Source organism: Cydia pomonella, chromosome 13 (assembly GCF_033807575.1).
Source record: "Cydia pomonella isolate Wapato2018A chromosome 13, ilCydPomo1, whole genome shotgun sequence".
In the NCBI taxonomy this organism is placed as follows: Eukaryota; Metazoa; Arthropoda; class Insecta; order Lepidoptera; family Tortricidae; genus Cydia; species Cydia pomonella.
In genome coordinates, this window is record NC_084715.1 from 13464010 (window position 1) to 13483587 (window position 19578).

General features: G+C 36.2%; 1 protein-coding gene across 7 annotated transcripts in view; it reads right to left on the bottom strand.

Moving 5' to 3' along the window:
- The window catches only part of LOC133524266 (kazrin), a 204157-nt gene extending 193700 nt beyond the window's left edge, over window positions 1–10457 (bottom strand). For 4 of the 7 annotated variants that reach the window (XM_061860165.1, XM_061860166.1, XM_061860167.1 and 1 more), the window contains exon 1: window positions 10225–10456. The gene's annotated coding sequence lies outside the window, so the exon portion shown is untranslated. Of the gene's footprint in view, window positions 1–10224 lie in introns of all 7 variants that reach the window. The other 3 variants (XM_061860172.1, XM_061860171.1, XM_061860170.1) reach the window with 2 other exon arrangements.
- Between the last annotated feature and the right edge of the window lie 9121 nt (window positions 10458–19578).

Consider the following 19578-nt stretch of genomic DNA (forward strand, 5'->3'; position numbering starts at 1 on the left):
TCTGCTCGTTTGGTTCCTACATTAAAAAAAATAACTCCGACTTAACATAGCGCTGTTTCTTTGTACATGTCTACTAATTCTATGATAGGAGTACGACCTCTGTTCATGGGCTCTGCTCGTATGCCTACTATATAAAAAAAACTTCTATTTAACATACCGCTGTTTCTTTGTACATATCTACTTATCCTATGATACGACGTCTGTTCATGGGCTCTGCTCATTTGCCTCCTATATTTAAATAATACCGGACAAATGTGAGTCGGACTCGCCCATCTAGTGTGCCGTAGTTTTTAGTATTTGTTGTTATAGCGGCTACAGTAATACATCATCTGTGAAAATTTCAACTAACTATCACGGTTCATGAGATACAGCCTGGTGACAGACGGATAGACGTACGGACAGCGGAGTCTTAGTAATAGGCTCCCGTTTTACCTTTGGGTACGGAACCCTAAAAAGTAACTTCTACTTATCATAGCGCTCTTTTTGGATATACTGTATAGTAATATTGAATTTACTTCTCTTCTGACCTATTTCGGTATTACCTTTTACGCACTTAGTACTTACATACATATTAGGGTTATACAACTCTTATTTCTAGAATCAAAAAATCAACATACAAATAAACCTACGTAATATACACGTATGTTAAAAACATAATCCTCGAAACTCGAAAGCTCCTCATTTTATAAATGCAATGCAAATAAAACGGATTAAACTTAATCATGAAGTCACGATCAAGTATCATTTAATAAGGGGCGTTTCGTGCGTAGATAACGATTGTCAGATTTGACTCTCATTTCTGACTTTTGTATTGCTTTAATGTTATGGGTCCCATAAAAACATTTGTTTCTTTTATAAAAACTTATTATCTAGCCTATCCTTTTGGCAGTATTTTCTTGAGCTTTACGCAGTTGATTGAGGAAGCTGCCATACAAGACAAAAGCATTTTGAAAGCGACGTTCTCATAGAACACCCCATCTATCCGCCTATCTATCATAATTTATTTATAGGTACCTGTATTTCAGGCAACTAGCGGCCCATAAATAAATACCTGAAGATTAGCATACACAGTATAAAAATATATTTTATGACTAAATACTACAAATCACATTATTTTACTGAGACATGAAACTATTTATCATAAGACATACCGTTTGAGACTGTCTACCCATTGTTTTTGTATATGACAGCTACACATCCTTTCAGCAGTGGCTTTTAGGAACTGCAAACTAATAATCTATGGCCCGCTGATTTTACCAGTGCAATCAGTCAACTTAGGGCAGCTTGTGGCGAGCTGTTGGGGAGTAACGACCTCACGTATCCGAGTGTTCCTAGGGAGTTCTGTCATTCGAAGGGGGGTGGGTGGGACAGGATTCTCTGCTTCTGGGTTGCCTTGGCCGGCCGGCCAGAGTGGAGTCGTTAGAGCTATAAGTTCCAGGGGTGGAAGTGCAAGACGCGAGTTGGCACAGTGGCTGTTACAGCCACTGGGTTGAAAGCGGTGCACGCCTCTCGATACCCCTGAGCCGCTCACACCAGTGTCGTCTGCCGGAAATAAAATTGTATACCGTTTTATTAGGCAGGCGTCTGGTTTTTTATCCCATAGCTCAGTATTTAGCCCATCGCGTTCACACAATAACCTAGTTTATTTTAGATTCCAACAACTCTCAATAGTCCTTACACCCTGTCGGGCCTGCCTCTGCGTGCGTCCTATGACATGGGCAAGGGCAGCATCAGCTCGGTGTACATCTTACATTTCATGAACGTGTCAAAAGGGCCTCTACGTTAGGTTAGGGCTCGGCGCACGCTTCTCAAAGGTCCGGAATACCATTGTTCCGTGATGGGAAAGACATACGTACAAATTAAAATAATAATAATCGTTAATGCAATGCAGTGCTCTATTTGTCAAAGAAAATAAAATTGTTTCACACTCACAAAACATTCATTCTTATTTTTGCTTATTTTTTCATACATTAAGTATCTTTCTGTAAATAAGATCACTATTTTCTCTCTTGTCATATTTATCTTACTATTTGAATAACATGACAGCGTCAAATGTCGTAAAAAGTATACAAGTAAAAAGGTTTAAGAAAAGAGTCCGCAACATATTATTTATTAGACCTATTAGCAAAGAATATCCTATTAGTACTTATAAGCTAAGCCTAAAGTGCCCTGGCAATTAATGCAAGCTTACGAATAAATACAAAAACCGGACAAGGGCGAGTCGGACTCGCCCAACGTGATTCCGTACTTTTTAGTATTTGTTTTTTTATATACTACGTTGGTGGCAAACAAGCATACGGCCCACCTTATGGTAAGCAGTCTCCATAGCCTATGTACGCCTGCAACTTCAGAGGAATTATATGCGCGTTGCCGACCCTAACAACCCTTCCTCCCCTCGTTGAGCTCTGGCAAACTTACTCACCAGCAGGAACACAACACTATGTTGTTATAGTGGCAACAGAAATACGTCATCTGTGAAAATTTCAACTATCTATCACGGTTCATGAGATACAGCCTGGTGACAGACGGACGGACGGACGGACGGACGGACGGACAGCGGAGTCTTAGTAATAGGGTCCCGTTTGGGTACGGAACCCTAAAGATGAAAACTGCTGTCATGTTACTATACATTTAAGAAACACAGGAAATCTGGAATTGACATATTGAAAAAATTATATTGTTATCTTCTTCTGCACGACTTTTTAGTATGAGGAAGCTACTTAGGTACGTAAGGCTACCCTCGATTCATTTGTTATGAGGGGGCCCTCGGCCTTAGAGCGCATAGCATGTCGGGCTACGCAAGACTTCCTTTGCCATCTCACTTACTTAAAACAAAAAATCTTAAATTTAATACTCTTTTACTTGAGTAACCTTTTCTCTTTTAGTTACATGTATGGCGTGCCTAAAAATTATATTTTTATACATTTGAACTTCTAAACTAAGTAGTAGCTTACCATCAGGCGGGCCACCAACGTAGTATAAAAAAATACCTACTTTCCACTTTTCTCTTTTGGTTATCTTATAGTTTTTGAGTAAAATAGCTGTGACATACGGACAGACAGATAGACAGACAGATGGACATGACGAAACTGTAAGGGTTTTTGCCATTTTGGCTACGGAACCATAAAATGCACACTGTAAATTTCAACTACCTAACCCACTCGTATTATAGATCAAAAATTCCTTTTTCGCAAGAAGTAAGTAAGCCAGTAAGTAGTTTATTTTTTGTACTTGTTAGACAATTCTATCTTAGTGTACCGAACTTAACAGTTATTTTTTTTACTTTGAGAGCGCACCACCGACATTCTTAGTGGTGTACGCGTATTTCTCTGTAGCTGAATGTTTGTAGATGATTATCTTATATCGATGCTTTAAAATGTTGTGGTATTCCTACAGCCATTTTAAATATCTTCTCTTTTAAACTTAAGTTGAAACGGAACAAGTCTATGATAGGATTGATGGGAGAAAATAATGCAAAAACGCGGCATTAAGCAAAATGATCATTTGTGATTCAGGGTTAATATCTATCGGGTATCACTGAACCCCAACGGATATATTTTTGCAATACAACACAAATGCACACCTCAATAGAAGAAAATAATACTGAAAAACAATAGGCCTGTCTAATACTCGCTAAGAAGCACTTAGGGCAGCTTGTGATGAGTCAATCTCTAAGTAATCTGCCTAGTTACCTACCTCAAAACGAGACCGCTTTTCCATACAAACGTAGTCCCCATTACGGAAAATATTTTTACAGTACATATGTTGCTACTTTACCGCACTAGTGCGAAAATTAGCATATTACGTTACTGTGTCGAACATTTAAAGAGCCATGTACTGTAAAACGTTGTACGATACATGTGCGAATAAGTAATTCGCAACTCGTGTCGATTTAAAACACTCCCTTCGGCCGTGTTTTAATTTATCGCCACTTGTTTCGAATTTCCTATTTTTCGCGCTTGTATCGTAATGTACTATTACAAAATTGGATGTAGAACGAAGGGAATATCAATATCCAGAGAGGAAAATGGGGACTATATTTGTATGGAGAACCGGTCATCCCCTTTCCTTTTAATAGTTTACTTAATATGCTTCGGCACATGATTATTTGAGACAATATACACGCATTGTATTTCCATTACCTTAAGCAGAGAACACGGTGGCTTCGAAAGAGTCTCGGGTCATGTGGAAATAAAGCTCTTCACATAATGTTGTGTAATTCTCCTTTTTCCGAAAGTGTCCGCGATTGCACAATTGCCCAGAGTATGCAGTATTCTCTTCATCAGCTATTATGGCAACCAGGGCCAATATTTTGATTTTATTATTTATTTCTATATCGACTTGCTTCCCATCGAACCAATTTTTTCAATATGATTGACATTTGTGACATTTGTCATGAACAGTCCGTTGCTTGGACGGCTCGGTGAGCTCGGACAGCCCGGCCCGGCCTGTCTCGCGCTCGGAGACTCAACGATAGTGTCAACGCATAGAGATACTATAATATAGAGATGATGGCCCGGTCGCCCCGGCCCTGGAACGGTCCGGCGACGGTGGCGCTCCTGAAAGTCCGTGTGACGGCTCGCTCCGGTCCGCCCCGGCCCGGCCCTGGCACTGTGTAGCGTGAGTCATCCTTTATTTGCCGTCCTCGGCGCACCCTCGAATGCAAGGGAAAGATAAATTCAAGTCATTGGATATGGTAATGCATTACTATCCCACACAACAGACTTAGTGTAAAGCTACAGCACGGGTGAAATTTTTTCTGACTTCGTACAGTGTTTAAAGATTGACGGTATTGATAAAAGAATGCTTGCTTTAGTTACAAAGAGCGCAACTCGTCAGAGTCATGACGTGGCTATGTCAAATCGTCAGCTTAGTTCACAATCGTACTAATTACGCGGAAAATTTGGTCGTAATATAGACCTTTTGTTTGCGCACTATAGTACTAATTACAACAAAATTAGTCATATGGGAGATATATGATAATGCGGAAGCCATGCCACAACCATTTATTGTGTCAATTCAAGTAGCCTCTTAGGTTTGACGAGGCCATAAATAAGTAGTATAATTGATTAGTTACTGTTAATTATTTATTTTCGTTTTCCTCAAAGGTTTAACGATGCCTGTTACAAACTTTTCTTCTTCACGTAACTACGAGGCGGACGCAATCATACGAGTCCATATAGTAGTCTTAACAAGCTAGTTTTACGACCCACCTTTCTTTGAGTTATAGGGGTGCTAAACCTAGCTAACTTCCACGAGGTATTCGGCTATGATTGCCAAACAAATATGAGAATAAAACGTTTATTGTGTTCTTTTGCCCAGTTTTATCATGGCACTCATAGTAAAAGGGTGGGAATGAAATTCAATCTCGTGCCTAATATTTATTTGCGCTTCGCGCTTGGGTGATGTTTGATGTCAGATTCCCGGTCCCGTATATGATAATATCTTTCCTCTTTTATATACTTGGTTAGAAAAAAACAATGTCGTATATAGATTATGTACTAGCGTGTTTTGAATATTTTATGTAAGTACGAATATTTGCATACCCACTCAATTCACTTACAAGTGTTATTCCCAAGATTGTATTTATAACATTCAATTCAGCGCAGTTGTATGGCTAGCAGCTAATAACTTACGTCATTATTCAATTTTATGTTAATATTGATAATCCGTTTATCAAGTTTTGTATGTGAATAGCACGGACTGCTTAATTAAATAAATCATCGAACATAAAACCCAAATAAGTAAAAACTAAGCTTAATTATTGTTATTTGGTAGTGAAGTATGATTATGACAAGTTATATATTCCGAAAGACATTCCTCGACGTCGTTGAAGATCCCACAGATATTTCTTAAAGCACACTTTAAGTGGCCATTTCTCATCGCTAACCTAACCTAACCTAACCTAACCATTTTACAGAAAACTGTACCGAAAATAATCGTTATAGGAAGAAATTCTCACTTAAAATGGTATCACTTTCTAGGAAAAACGTTTCAGAAAAAAAGGATTCTCTAATTTATGAGTGGGCTATTGAAGGTCATTGCTAATTGCATCTGTTGGCTTTAAATTACTCAAATGATCTTTCGACAAAAGTTGATAATATCGTAAGATGGTGAAATCATAATAACTAGCTCTATAAATCTGTCAATTGGGACATTTTATAATTGTTGAAATGTTTTATAATTGTATAGTATAAGTAATAGTTGTTCCAAAAATAGCTTTTCTATAAAAAATATATTTAGCCTTTGTGGTTTCACATACCACTTTCACATACTTAAGGCACCAATACGGTGGGGCCACTGTGCACCGTAACAAACGAGTTATGCTAACAAATAGCCCAGGATCTGTAACTATAACACGAATAGGAACATTGTGCCGTTACGGGGGCAGTAGGCCGCCCTAGTGTGCACTCAGCCTAACGACGCAGTCATTCGTAACCCGCAGGAGCCGCGTTTAATCACCTTTCTTACGAGTTGTACACTCTCTAACTATAGTGGGTTAGCGTGCAAATGGGTCAGCAAGAAAAACAGGTATATTTATATCAAACCAGAGACAAATTAAGCGCAAAAAAAATCTTCATTAAAATTAAATTATTCTTTAACCTTTAACTTATTCTCAATACCTTCCAACCGAACTGTGTACGCGAAGAACAGATTTCTCGTAAGAGCATGCAAAAGTTATAATGAGAAGTACTCTGATATTGATATATTTAATTCTACCTTACCTAAGTTTGTTTCTGCAATTAAGAACATAAATAAATAAATAACAGTAATAATAAAAAAAGTAGTAAATATTAAATCTAATGATTTGTATTCTCTAAGATAATGAGCTGCATGTAAATTTAGTATAAGCAAGGTATTGCGTCTTTCTTTTCTGTTGTTAAAGTTTAATAATCTTACCTAAACCTAATTTACAATTTCATAGAAGTGAAACCAAATTGTATAAGTCTGGTTTGAGCAGCAAAGAATGTTATTATTCTATAAGTGGAAACTGTTATGGCTTGTGTGTATTCTATATTTATTTAAACATATGTATTATTATTCGCTGTTTGTTTCCCAATAATAATAAAAAAAAAAAAATGTTCTGTCTGGCTACCGCATAGGACTGCCTTTTAGTAATAATGATAGACATAAATCAATTAAACGACTTCTGGTTTTTTTACCGATTTTATCGCGTTTATTTAAAATCTTTGGAGATGTTTGCGGGAACAAAAAACTTCACATTGTTTTAATTTTGTTCTCTGACCCGTTTTGGTTATTCCCTTGTATACCAACTCAGAAAATGCAACAGACTTTCGTTGTCTTATTTTTGTCCCCAAAAAATATGACGGAGCAGAGATTTCGGTATGATGTGAAATTTAGTTTTTATGTTTTCTCAAGAGAATTATAATCTACAGCTAGAAAGACATGCATTAACAATCAACGTTTTTATTTATTAGACAACAATAGAAGCGTGACAGAAAGGTCAGAAACAAGGCGACGAAAAGATTTTTTTACCCAACTGAGAGCGTAACTAAGACACTTCCTTTCCTCTAGTAGGTAACAACAAGAAGAGCTCGGAAGGGTTTTATTTTGCAGCATTCGCTACAGCAATTACATTTTGCAACCACGGCCCATAGATCACCCTCACACATTTAATTGCTTTCTTTTACTTTGCGCGGTTGTAAATTGGGGTTAACGGAATTAAGCTGCAACGTGACAGATTTATCTGGTGGTTTTAAAGCAGTATTGTTGGTTTAAGAGTTTTAATCTAATACACGTTGTAGACGTCTAATAACTGAGGTCACGTGTTTGAATCCCTGGTGAGAACTTACGTAAGATCTACGGAAATATTTTTTTATGTGAAAGAAAAAGGGACGTTATACCAAATTTAAGTTTGTAGAATTCGTGCTACTGATCTACCTTACCCTAATGAAATAATGGGCTAATGAAGTTTGCTAAACAAATAAAGCTAATTTTTGTTTACTGCTTTTTTGCATCTATTGCCTTCAGACTCTAATCATAAGATTCCAGATAAGAGTCACTCTATACTTCCTGTCATACAAACAAAAAGACAATAAGACTAATTTGAACTTACATTTCATTATCAGAATGATGTCATTTTGTTATTATTTGCGTGTGCATTCTGCTCGTATTTGTTCGGTCATGTATTGGGACGAATGAGAACAAAATTACACCATATTGACATCAAAATATAAGTTCGAATTGGCATTTTATATTCTATATCGAGGGCTGGGAGGTCAAATCCGATAAATCGAAATATTTTTTCATTCAAATTAGAACTCCACTATAGTTCCAATTTCCAAAACCCATTTGCTCGAGTTATCGTGTTTGACCACCCACTTGTCTGTACCAATAACAAGGAGTTGATGAATTTCTATTACAACGAAAGTTTATAAAAAACGTCACAAATGTGTAAATTAGTCAATATTATTGTAGGCAAAACCTCAATTATTCTCACATAATGAAAATAATTATATTGATACTCATGGGCAATTAACAACTGCGGTATTCGTTATTGGGAAATCATTTAAGATGAAATTCAGGCGTTTATCGGTTACCAGGAACCACCCATGCGTTAAAATAAAGAGAAATTAATTACCTCTGCCCTAAATGTCCGTTATTTCGTTTTAAACTTCATGTATGTAGTTTATCAATGATATGAATGACATGAATGATATATCTTTTTGTCTTTTAAGGAAATATTTAAAAAATCTACGACAAGCTAAACATTGTGTATTAACAAGTGTTAATTTTAAGCCCGAAGCCGAAAGCGACGGCTTCATTAACACGAGTTGGTAATTCTTGAACCGCCCATGGCACATACAATGTTCTTCATCACACCTGTGAGGAAAAAACTAAATCATAAACGAAATAATTCTTAAATACGGTGACACTTCAAACATTCGTTCTTGTCATTTTTGACATGTTAGGCATCGAAGGCACAGACCTATCTGGCATTCCGCCGCGATTTAAAATTGTGTAAAAAAAATTAAGCGGCTATAAAATTAATCAAATTAAATATTTATAAATAAACACAAAAAAAATATAAACGTTAGTATTATAAAAGTAAAACTCATTCATACCTATTCATACATTATATTTGAAAAATCATTATGCTCAATATATCCATGGGCGTAATGAAATAAAAAAACTATTACACCCGTGGGTATAATATAGCTCATTCCATATCAGTATGCTAGCATTTTTTTTTCAAGTACACAGACAGTGTGATGTTTTTTTTTTCAAGTACACAGACATACATTTTACAGACATTTTACATTTAAACAGAATAAGATTTAAAATCCTTATCAGGTTACTAAAAACATATTAACAAACATGTTGAACGATAATCAACAAAAAATACGTAGCCTGTTATAAATATATTTCAACATGTTTAATTTTCACAAGTTTTATAGTAAAAATACTAAAACAAATATTAGTGTGTAGGCACGGTTGAAACCAAGCAACACAAAGCCTGTCCAAGTCCTTTATTAATCTTGTTACTAAATTCAATAACACAATAAAAGAGTAACGTAGTTATTATTAAGATATCACTACAACGCCAATACGATTTGTAACGGTGAATGAGTCTACCTGCCTATTCCTTTGTTTAGTATCCAATGTTTTAGCCTTGGGCATGCCTATGTAAATAAACACAATTTATGAATTATAATCAAAAGATAACCAAATAATAAATTAGTATATGCACATTACCTAGTTGTCTTTTTCAAACTTAACTAAAATAATTGTAGAAGCCTCTCGAAGGACAAAAGAACAAATAATTTGTCTTGAGGCAAAACTCCAACACAGTAATTTACATACAACTCTCGTGAATTATTTATGGCCTATAATAACAATAATAGCTTAATGGCATTCAAATTGACTATTTCGTAATAATTTATAAAGTAATTTTTGTAGAAGCCATTTTAAATTCATCAAGCTCGTAACACAAGACAGCACCCGTCCTTATAAATAATTCGCAACCCCATTTTGTACACCTATCCCTTTGTACCGCATTACTTTTAACGGTCTCAAGAAAATTTATAGCTCCACTAGTTTCACGCGTTATATCATTGTTTCCATAAATCAAAACAAAAAACATATGTTAAGAATATGACAATCTTGTATATCACTTTGATCAATATTCGTGTCCTTGACATTAGGCACTCGCATCCGAGGTCTCAACAGCTATTCACATCTCGTTATTCAATATTCACCCACCTTGTATACGCTTGCGGCTGCAATATCAATCACCAGATCCACGTCTTTTCTATATAACACAAAAGTACACACACAAAATGAAATTCTTTTCTATATATACACAGTCACAATGAAGTTCATTGTAGTTTTGTAGGCTTCGTAGCGGCGTAGTCGGAAGTGGCTACGCGGCGTAGCGGTCGTAGGCGGTCGTAGCGGCGCGCGCGAGCGACGAGACTGACGGGTCTACTGACGACGCGGACGCGGATCGCGGGCCGCAGAGCATGTACGATATGCAGATGAAACACGATGTCGTCATTGTGACAAAATGTATGATGCTAATAAACCTAAGTGAAAAGACACAAAAATGTCGCAAACATTTATTGCAAAAGCTAAATAAATACTGTAACTTTTTAACTTATACAGTCAAAGTATATCCGATCCGATCCGATCTATTGAACTTCCGTTGTTTTCCTTTCTATCTAAGCGTGATGGATAGACAGCATAATGGCGCTCTCATCTTATCGGGCGAGCTATCTTGCTGTTTGCACAACTTGCACTACGAGACAATCCACAGGTACCAGTTAGCTTTTTAACTAGAAATGAATGTCTTCTACGACAAAAATTTCATTATTTTTTTATCCACGACCATTAACCGTACTTGGATCTCCAACAACAAATACGTATACGCATGGTCATAATATATTATACGTAACGTGTCGTTGCCTATACCTACATTTTAATTTAAGTATGGGGTATCAGTAAGTTATTTATTTAAACATATTTTTTCTTCTTCTTCTTCTTTGCCTAGCCTTTTCCCATGTCATTTGGGGTCGGCTCTCCTCGTCATTCTTCTCCAGGCGTATCTGTTCTGGGTCGTCGAGACATTTGTTTGAGCTTTCTTAAGGTCGTTGTTTATGACGGACATCCAGGTCGTAAGGGGTCTACCTCTGCCCGATCTTTTGGAGCCAACGTTGATGCTCAGGACTTGTCTAGTCATGTGATCTTCTGGCCTCCTCATGACATGGCCATACCACTTTAAGCGAGATTCGGAAAGCTTATCTTCTATGGGCCGGATCTTAAAACTGCCGCGGATGTGCTCGTTTCTAACCCTATCAAGTAGAGTGACACCTCCTGCCCACCTCAACATCTTCATTTCTGTTGTGTGCAGTTCTGTGGTATGGACCTTCTTCAAAGGCCAACATTCAGCGCCGTAGGTGAGAGCCGGTCGGATTGCGGATTTGTACACTTTCCCCTTCACACGCACCGGCATTCTCCTGTCGCATAGCACACCCGATAGTTCCCGCCACTTTATCCACCCCGTGCTGATGCGGTGAACTATGTCAGCGTCAATGGAACCGTCATTGGCTACAACCGATCCAAGGTATTTAAATTGGCTGACTTCCCGGAGCTGATGGTTTTGCAGTTTCACCGGATTGCACCGGATTTAAACATATTTTTTCACTTCAATTCTATATCAGTCACTATCATAACATAAAATATATATATTAACAGACTTTTATGTAGTTATTTAGTTAGTGAAAATTATCAAGTCTTAATGATGCATCTTCAAACTTTTCATACTCTGCGTTCCAAGGAGTCCTCTTTTGCGCCTGCGCGCGTGACGTCAGAGCGTCGCGCCCCGCTCTCCTCCGGCCATGCTCCGCTCCGCTCGTCGTTCCGCTCACCGCTCTGCTTGTCACTGCAGCGCACAAAGCACTCGCGCCCACACGCCATCGCGTCGCTAACGAAATTTATTCAACTAATAATAAAAAGCGTAAAAGACTCGGGACAATGCTTTGTGGATGGAATACGCCACTCATATTTTGAAAGGGCATATTTAAATTTATAAACGATAAAAAAAATAAAAAGGTACACTTATAGTGTAATAAATTGAGCGGCGGAGCTCGGATTGATAATAGTACCTACTTCACATTATAGTATAGTAGTACTTAGGTAGCATATGATAACGGTTTTATTTTGCATACACTTATTTTTCTCCGGGCAACTGGGTTTGTAGCGGTTCAGCGTAGTCCACAGCAAAAGACAGAGTGTATGTAGAGAAAACTCGCATTATGTTGCAATATAATTTTTATATACACATTTCATTACGCCAAGACAAAGGTGCCCTTTTATCCCACTCACAGTGCAATAACGGCAAGGTATTTTCATAAAGACATCAGTATTAACAAATATGTGATCTTTTGTTTTCATATGAAATACCATACGGAAAAAAGCGATGGCATGCGTGGCTATAACAACTGTAGTGAAGCAACTGGTTTCCTTCCTAATTGCTCAACCATTCATTATCCTGTTTTAAAAAATGAGCTTTATTGCGTAAGTATTAAGTTCTTTTTAGATTGGTAACATTGAGAAAGGTATGAGCTTTAGAAAGTAAGGAAGGGTCGTGCTCTGGGGCTAAGCGGGATTCTATGAGGCTCGTATAAATGGAGGGACGAAGTTTTCTCTGGGCCCTTTCTATTTGGGGTTGTCATTGCTCCCCCGCTGACCCTCCGCGAGGGGACGCTATACGTTGCCCTAAGTCACAAGAACCGGGGAAATTTTGTTCACGTATTACTGCGTCTGGATCGAATATTGGATGTTCTATCTCTAATTAATATTTATTAGTGTGTAATAAAACTGTACATGTTTATATTTCGCACAAAATAATGAATGCTGGTTTTACATGTATTGCGACCATAAATGATTTATTTTTACAAGCTTTTATTTAATTTGACATGTTCGTATCTAAGTAACCTTTTTTTTTAAAACGTGCAAAACATTTCCTTGATATCCGATTGAGCTGAAAATTTGCATACATATGTAAGTCAGATGACAATGCAATATTATGGTACCATCGCAATAATCTGATGATGGAGACTGGAGGTGAACATAGGAACTCTGTGATGAAACAACACAACCTAATTGTATTTGGGGTTTTTAAAATTGCCTCGATGAGTATTAGTTGCCCGTAGTAAAGGTAAAGTACAGTCAGCGATAAAAACTTGTACAAAAAATGTTTGTGTTTTGCCATAAAAATATTTTTTTAATACAGTTGCTGAAAAAGTGCTACTTTACGTAGCTGTTTAGCGTGCGGAAAGTTGGATTTCACGAACTAGTGCTTTTTACTTTTCCACTTGTACAGTCAGCGTCAAATACTTTGTACCAGTCAAAGTGGCCAAATAGTTCGGTACACCATACTAAATATATGGTGTACCGAACTATTTGGATACTTTGGTTGCTACAAAGTATTTGACGCTGACTGTACCAATTCATGACTACTTATTGATGAGTGTTAAAATATTCCTTCAAAAGTCGTAATCAACATAAAAACCTACTGTTAATGTAAAAATAATAAATACAAGATTATTTCATATTTTACTACTTACCCCTTCATCATTATAACACGTTTATTTTTTAATATTGAATATTGAAAAACCGTTCTTAATAAGTTGTCTGAATGGAACTGCCGAAACGCCTGTCAAAGCAGAGGCGTTTTTTCTTACTGCAGGAATGTTTTAAGTTTCCAAAGGTAACATTCGATATCGGTTTCATACAATTTAAATATACGACACACAAATAATCGTAAATAACGATACTTAGGTAATAATAGTATAATATTTTATATTTACAATTGTTTCTCTCTTATAGAACATGCATCTAAAAAGTACTTGTTGTTTTTCTTATTTTTTCGCAACTGTATTAAAAAGGTCGTTCGATACACGTGCGAAAATGTCATTCTTCATCGAAATGTACTATATCCTAGAAACAACCTTTAGTCAGGGTGATTTGGGACTAAATTAAGACGGTATTAATGCTTTATTATTTCATTACCTTACGCCTTCTCAAAAAATATTTTTAACCTATACCTATGACGATTATTAAATTGTGCGAATTGATCAGAATTTAATATCTTTAATATTGTTATTCATTGTCTAAACAGTGTGTTGATAAGTTACTTTTAATTGAAGATTGAAAGCTTTGCTATTAATCCAAATTATATACAAAGCAACTGAAACGTTTGATTATAAATGCATTCGATTTATCAAAGCTCGTGTGCTTTTAGAGCGCAAGTCGTCATAATATCATTTGATGGCGGCAGATGCGAGCAATTAAGCTTAGTGCTAAAACTGGAATAGCATTTATTATATTGAAGTATGCATAATTAATCTTCAGAGCCTCTAACATTATTTTATATTATTATTTCCACAAAGCTCGTTCGCATTCGAATATTACTTACTACAGTCGGTAACCGACATATAAAATCAAATATACAATGAATTGCTAAAAACGTGCTTATTCCACTTTACGTATAGGGGACAATTTATTTTTCGTTTACTTACTCTAAAATAGTTTATTTCGTTTTTATTACATTTATTTGTATATCCATGCTAAATTGCAGCTTTTTACCACTAATGATCACAGAGCAAAGCCACGGAGGGACAGACGGACCGACAGGCGGGCATGGCGTACCTAACTATAAGGGTTCCTAGTTGACGTGTTCCATATAGATTAGTTCGACACAAACTATGAACCCAGGCTTTTTTACGATTTCGGAGTTGCTGATATATAATAATTGATCATAGAAATAGTACAATCGCGAACCTACATATATCTTGTGTCGCCTAAATATGCCTCCCAGTTACACCGTGATTGTGTTAAACTCAGTTCATTTCAAGAGTGCATTTCTGAGCTTAAATAAAGTTACTTTCTCAAAGACACCAGTATTCTAAATAATTCCGTTTCGAAGATAATCAATTTATTTTTCTCTGATAAGTCTCATAGTGTGTACACTTACCTTAGGGCCTGTTCACATATTGATTAGTGTTAAGTATGATCACTTCCGGACCATAGAATGCAAGTAACTTGGAATAATCTGTCACTTCGACAAAACTTCGAAATAGACATATTTAGTGATTCTATTCAAAATTTAAAGCGCAGAATGTTCAAAAAAACTTTAAATGCTTGTGGTATTATATTAGTAGGTACTATTAGTATTAGTTAGTTTTTTCCTATGCATGTTTCAATCACTTAATCTATTAATGTATCGTTGTAGTTAATAATGTAGTGTAAAAAGCCTCGAACTGTTTGAGTGTTGTTACACACTTTTACACACAGTTATTGGTGCATAGATATTATACGTGTCCTATACTTGTTACTTTACTAGCTTTGTTTATGTAAGAGTACTGTTGGTGTGTCTTTTAAAATAAATAAATGAGTTTATATATCTGCTACTAAACACAAACACCGTCTCGGATGATCGATGTTCGAAATGACGTTATAGTTTTAAATTATTTGGTCGTGTGAAATGTAATGCCCGTGTTACAATACTTTAATTACCGACCCCCGATTATTATTATTAATGATAACCGGTCTGACCTAGTGGGTAATGAGCGTGCATATGAAGCCGATGGTGCCGGGTTCAAATCCTGGTAAGGTGTGATGAGCACGGATATTTGTTCCTGAGAATCCTGAGTCATGAGTGTTTTCTATGTATTTACTTAAGTATTTATAAATATTTATATATTTTATATATCGTTGTCCAAGTGCCCACAACACAAGCCTTATTGAGCTTACTGTGGGACTTTAGTCAATTTTGTGTAATAATGTTCTATAATATTTATTTATTTTAATATTTATCAATACTTTTTATGAAAAATTAAATAATAAACTATGTCATTTGGTTTCCTGAAATGTACCTATACCCCGAAGTTAAAATACCACAGTGTAGTGAATTTTACCAATGCAAGGTAATGACGTTCTGTTTTATGCAACCACTTGTCGCGAGGACGCTGATTGATGACCGATGAAGCTTAACAAGAGGAATTTGGTGTCATCAAATTTATTGAGTGGGAAGCCAGTCAAAAACGCTTCATCAAATCGACGGGAAACATAAACTACATTACACGCCGTCCTTCGTAACGGATGTTATAGCCGAATGACTTACGGATGCGATTTTTTTTAATAAAGTTATTAGCGAATTAAAATAGTACGATACAAGTGCGAAAAATAGGAAATTTAATACGAGTGGCGATAGATTAAAACACGACCGAAGGGTAAACGAAATATATATATTACAATAAAAATGCTTAAAATACGTAAAATTCGTTTCGTAGGATCTAAATAATCAATGTTTAAACAATAATAGCCTAATAGGCACTTTTATCAGAAACGGTAACAGTAAGTAGTTATTAAATACTTTGGTTTTAAATATGGTAAATTGCTAGTAAAATATTCTTATATTTATTTAGTCGGTTCTAAACTACTACACTTGCTTACAAGTATACATTAATGCAATCGCTTACGTGTGGGTATTTTCATTTTCCGCTTTTTTGGTATACCTATAGAAAGTCGACAGCAAGTCACCAACGCTAATCGAATGAATGAAATATGACACTAGGGTCATCAACAAAAACAGAAGGTCCCACACACATAATCATAGATATTAATTATATTCAGTATTTGCTATGTACAAACTTATTGATTGTGTCTGTATAGTCACGTTTAATAGTTGAGCCATTTAGGGTTTACTGTACATTGTCAGAGATGTCATAGCGTTAGTATTTACAACCAAATTAACTTGAACCGTAATTGGGTGAACTACTTAATAAAATAACATCAGATTTCAGAAAATGCTATAAATATTGATTGCACACATTACAACAGAAGGAGCTGTTACCAAATGGCATTTTCTACCTCAGTCAAATATAGGGCCAAATAGAAGCCCGTAACGGTGGTGCAAAGTCAAAGATACATATACACTACAGCGGGACCGGCATTTTTACGTTTCCGTACCTGAAGAGTATCAACGGACCCTATATTAATCCTCAGGTGTCTGTCCGTCCGACCTTTTCTCTTTGTTTATGCTATAGACCGTAATACTAGGTAGACAGTTGTTATTTTCATAGATTTCTAATACCGCTATAACAACATATTTTAAAAAGATAATAAAATTAGAAGTAAATTCCGATACACAACAACAACAAATCCTCCGTGTGCGAGCCCGACTCTCAAATGCCCGTTTTTTTTTTCTCTAAATGGCCGACGTCCTTACGTCATTGGGCTGAACACCGGCCCCTCTCGGGCAGCTTGTCTAATTCGATAACAATTTGCTGTGACGCCTTGATTTATGGTCTCAATGTCGAGACCCACTTCTCGCCGAGGATATCGTTAATAGTGCCAGGTAATTACGGACATCATCAAATAAATGTTATACTACCCAATACACAATAGCCTGTCAATGGAGTCGTAGCTTTCCGGATTAGTACCTTATTAAAGTGAAACCATTTTCGGGCAAAACGTACAATCATTGTGAGTTATCGATAAACAGTTTATTATTAACATCATCGAAAATTCCAAGTACAGGAAATAAATAAATTCATAGTAACTGTAGGCACTTAATGCTAATGTGAAATTCTTTACAATGCCATAAAAAGTTACATTAACTGTTTACACCTACGTTTGCCAAAATCCAAATATTCCGAAATAAATATTTAACGAACTCGTTTCATCGGAATTGCTTGACAAAAATAGGCCCAAATTGCTCAGAGAACAAGCAACTAATCAGAAAATACCTACGGAAATAACCACAAAGCATGTAAAATTGCCCTCGTCTACCCCGGTTGAGGTAATAAGTATGTAACTAAAAGAAACATTTGGGATATATGTTGTGATCCCGCCCTCGAGTCCCGGAGTCCCGGCTAATTTAATTCCTTCCCGCGATCTCGCCTTATACAGAGCGAGGGATTTTTCACTGACTTAAATATTTATTCTCCAGATCCCCCACATTTTTGTGTCGTTGTCTAATGTTACTAAATCAATTTAAATCTGGCGTTTGGAAGCCTGTGATGTAAATATTGAATCAGAGTGCGCGATCTACGGTCGGCCCTTTGTAATATTTGATTAATTACCTACTCGTACACCTGTGGTTGGATATTTATAGATCTAAGTATATCATTGCCAACAGGCTTGTACGTATTAATTTGATCATAATAAATGAAAACGCGAATTTATTTAAAACACTGTTACGAAGTTTGAATACAATTTTTGTATAGTCATGAAACTGATTTACTTTAAAGTTTGGCAATAAAATGGCTTAAGAACGGCAGACGTACTCATAACTGCTATAAGTACCTACCTAATTTAAATGTAAAGTGTGGCATTGATTAGAGTTTCATAGTTTCATATTTGACGACCGGTTTGGCCTAGTTGGTAGTGACCCTGCCTACGAAGCTGATGGTCCCGGGTTCAAATCCTGGTAAGGGCACTTATTCGTGTGATGAGCATGGATATTTGTTCCTGAGTCATGGGTGTTTTCTATCTATTTAAGTATTTATAAATATTTATATATTATATATATCGTTGTCTAAGTACCCTCAACACAAGCCTTATTGAGCTTACTGTGGGACTTAGTCAATTTGTGTAATAATGTCCTATAATATTTATTTATTTATATCAAAATGACAGGATTCTAAGAATACTTAACTTTTCAATTAATTATACGAGTTTACGTGTGTTTATTTATGTGACCGTTTACGTTTATCATAAAAACAATAACTTGATTAATTTCGAAGTTTTATTATCACGTACTTGTGCGAAATTCAATTCATGCACCAAGTAACCAAGATATAAGTATATGAGATGATATGTTTTATGTAAGTATTACACAACTTACCTCTACGCGCACGTATATTCATTAGTGAAGTTGCAGCGAATACTGAGCATGGAGCGCAGATGTTGCCGCGCATTATCTTTCATTACCGTTAACAAGGCGCAGGTTGGCTCAAGGCGACAAGATACAGTATTCGTGAGTCAGGTCACAGACAACAATCAGCGATCTCCAGAAAATTCAAAATGATGATATGTATATGATGGTTGTATTTGTGTACGCTACGTGCCAGCGTGATAAAGACAGTGTCCGTCTCTTTCAATCACGTGGATTTAAAGAGACACTTATTTTATCACGGGGATAAAGTCATTCACAATTCGCCTATATGGATGATTCTTATTACGTTTTTTGTCTTACCTGTAAGAATATCATATATTTAAAAAAAATAAGTAAACTCTATATCAATAGACTGAACCTCTAATGGACATTTTAATTATTTAATTATTATGAAAGTTAGGAGCTTTTAAAATTTCGTACGGAATTTTGTTTTTCGCTCTTAACTTTTACATAAATAATAATCAAATAACCGAAAAAATATACTATGAATTGTATAAAAATATTCCATAATGTATATTCAGGGAGGAATAAGGGGACTAGATTTGTATGGAAAAGCGCTCGTGCACTATCCTGTTAATAAGATGCAGGTTGACTCAAGACGAGAAGATACTGGTGGGTCAGCCTGCGTAGACAAGATGCCAATCGTTCACGCT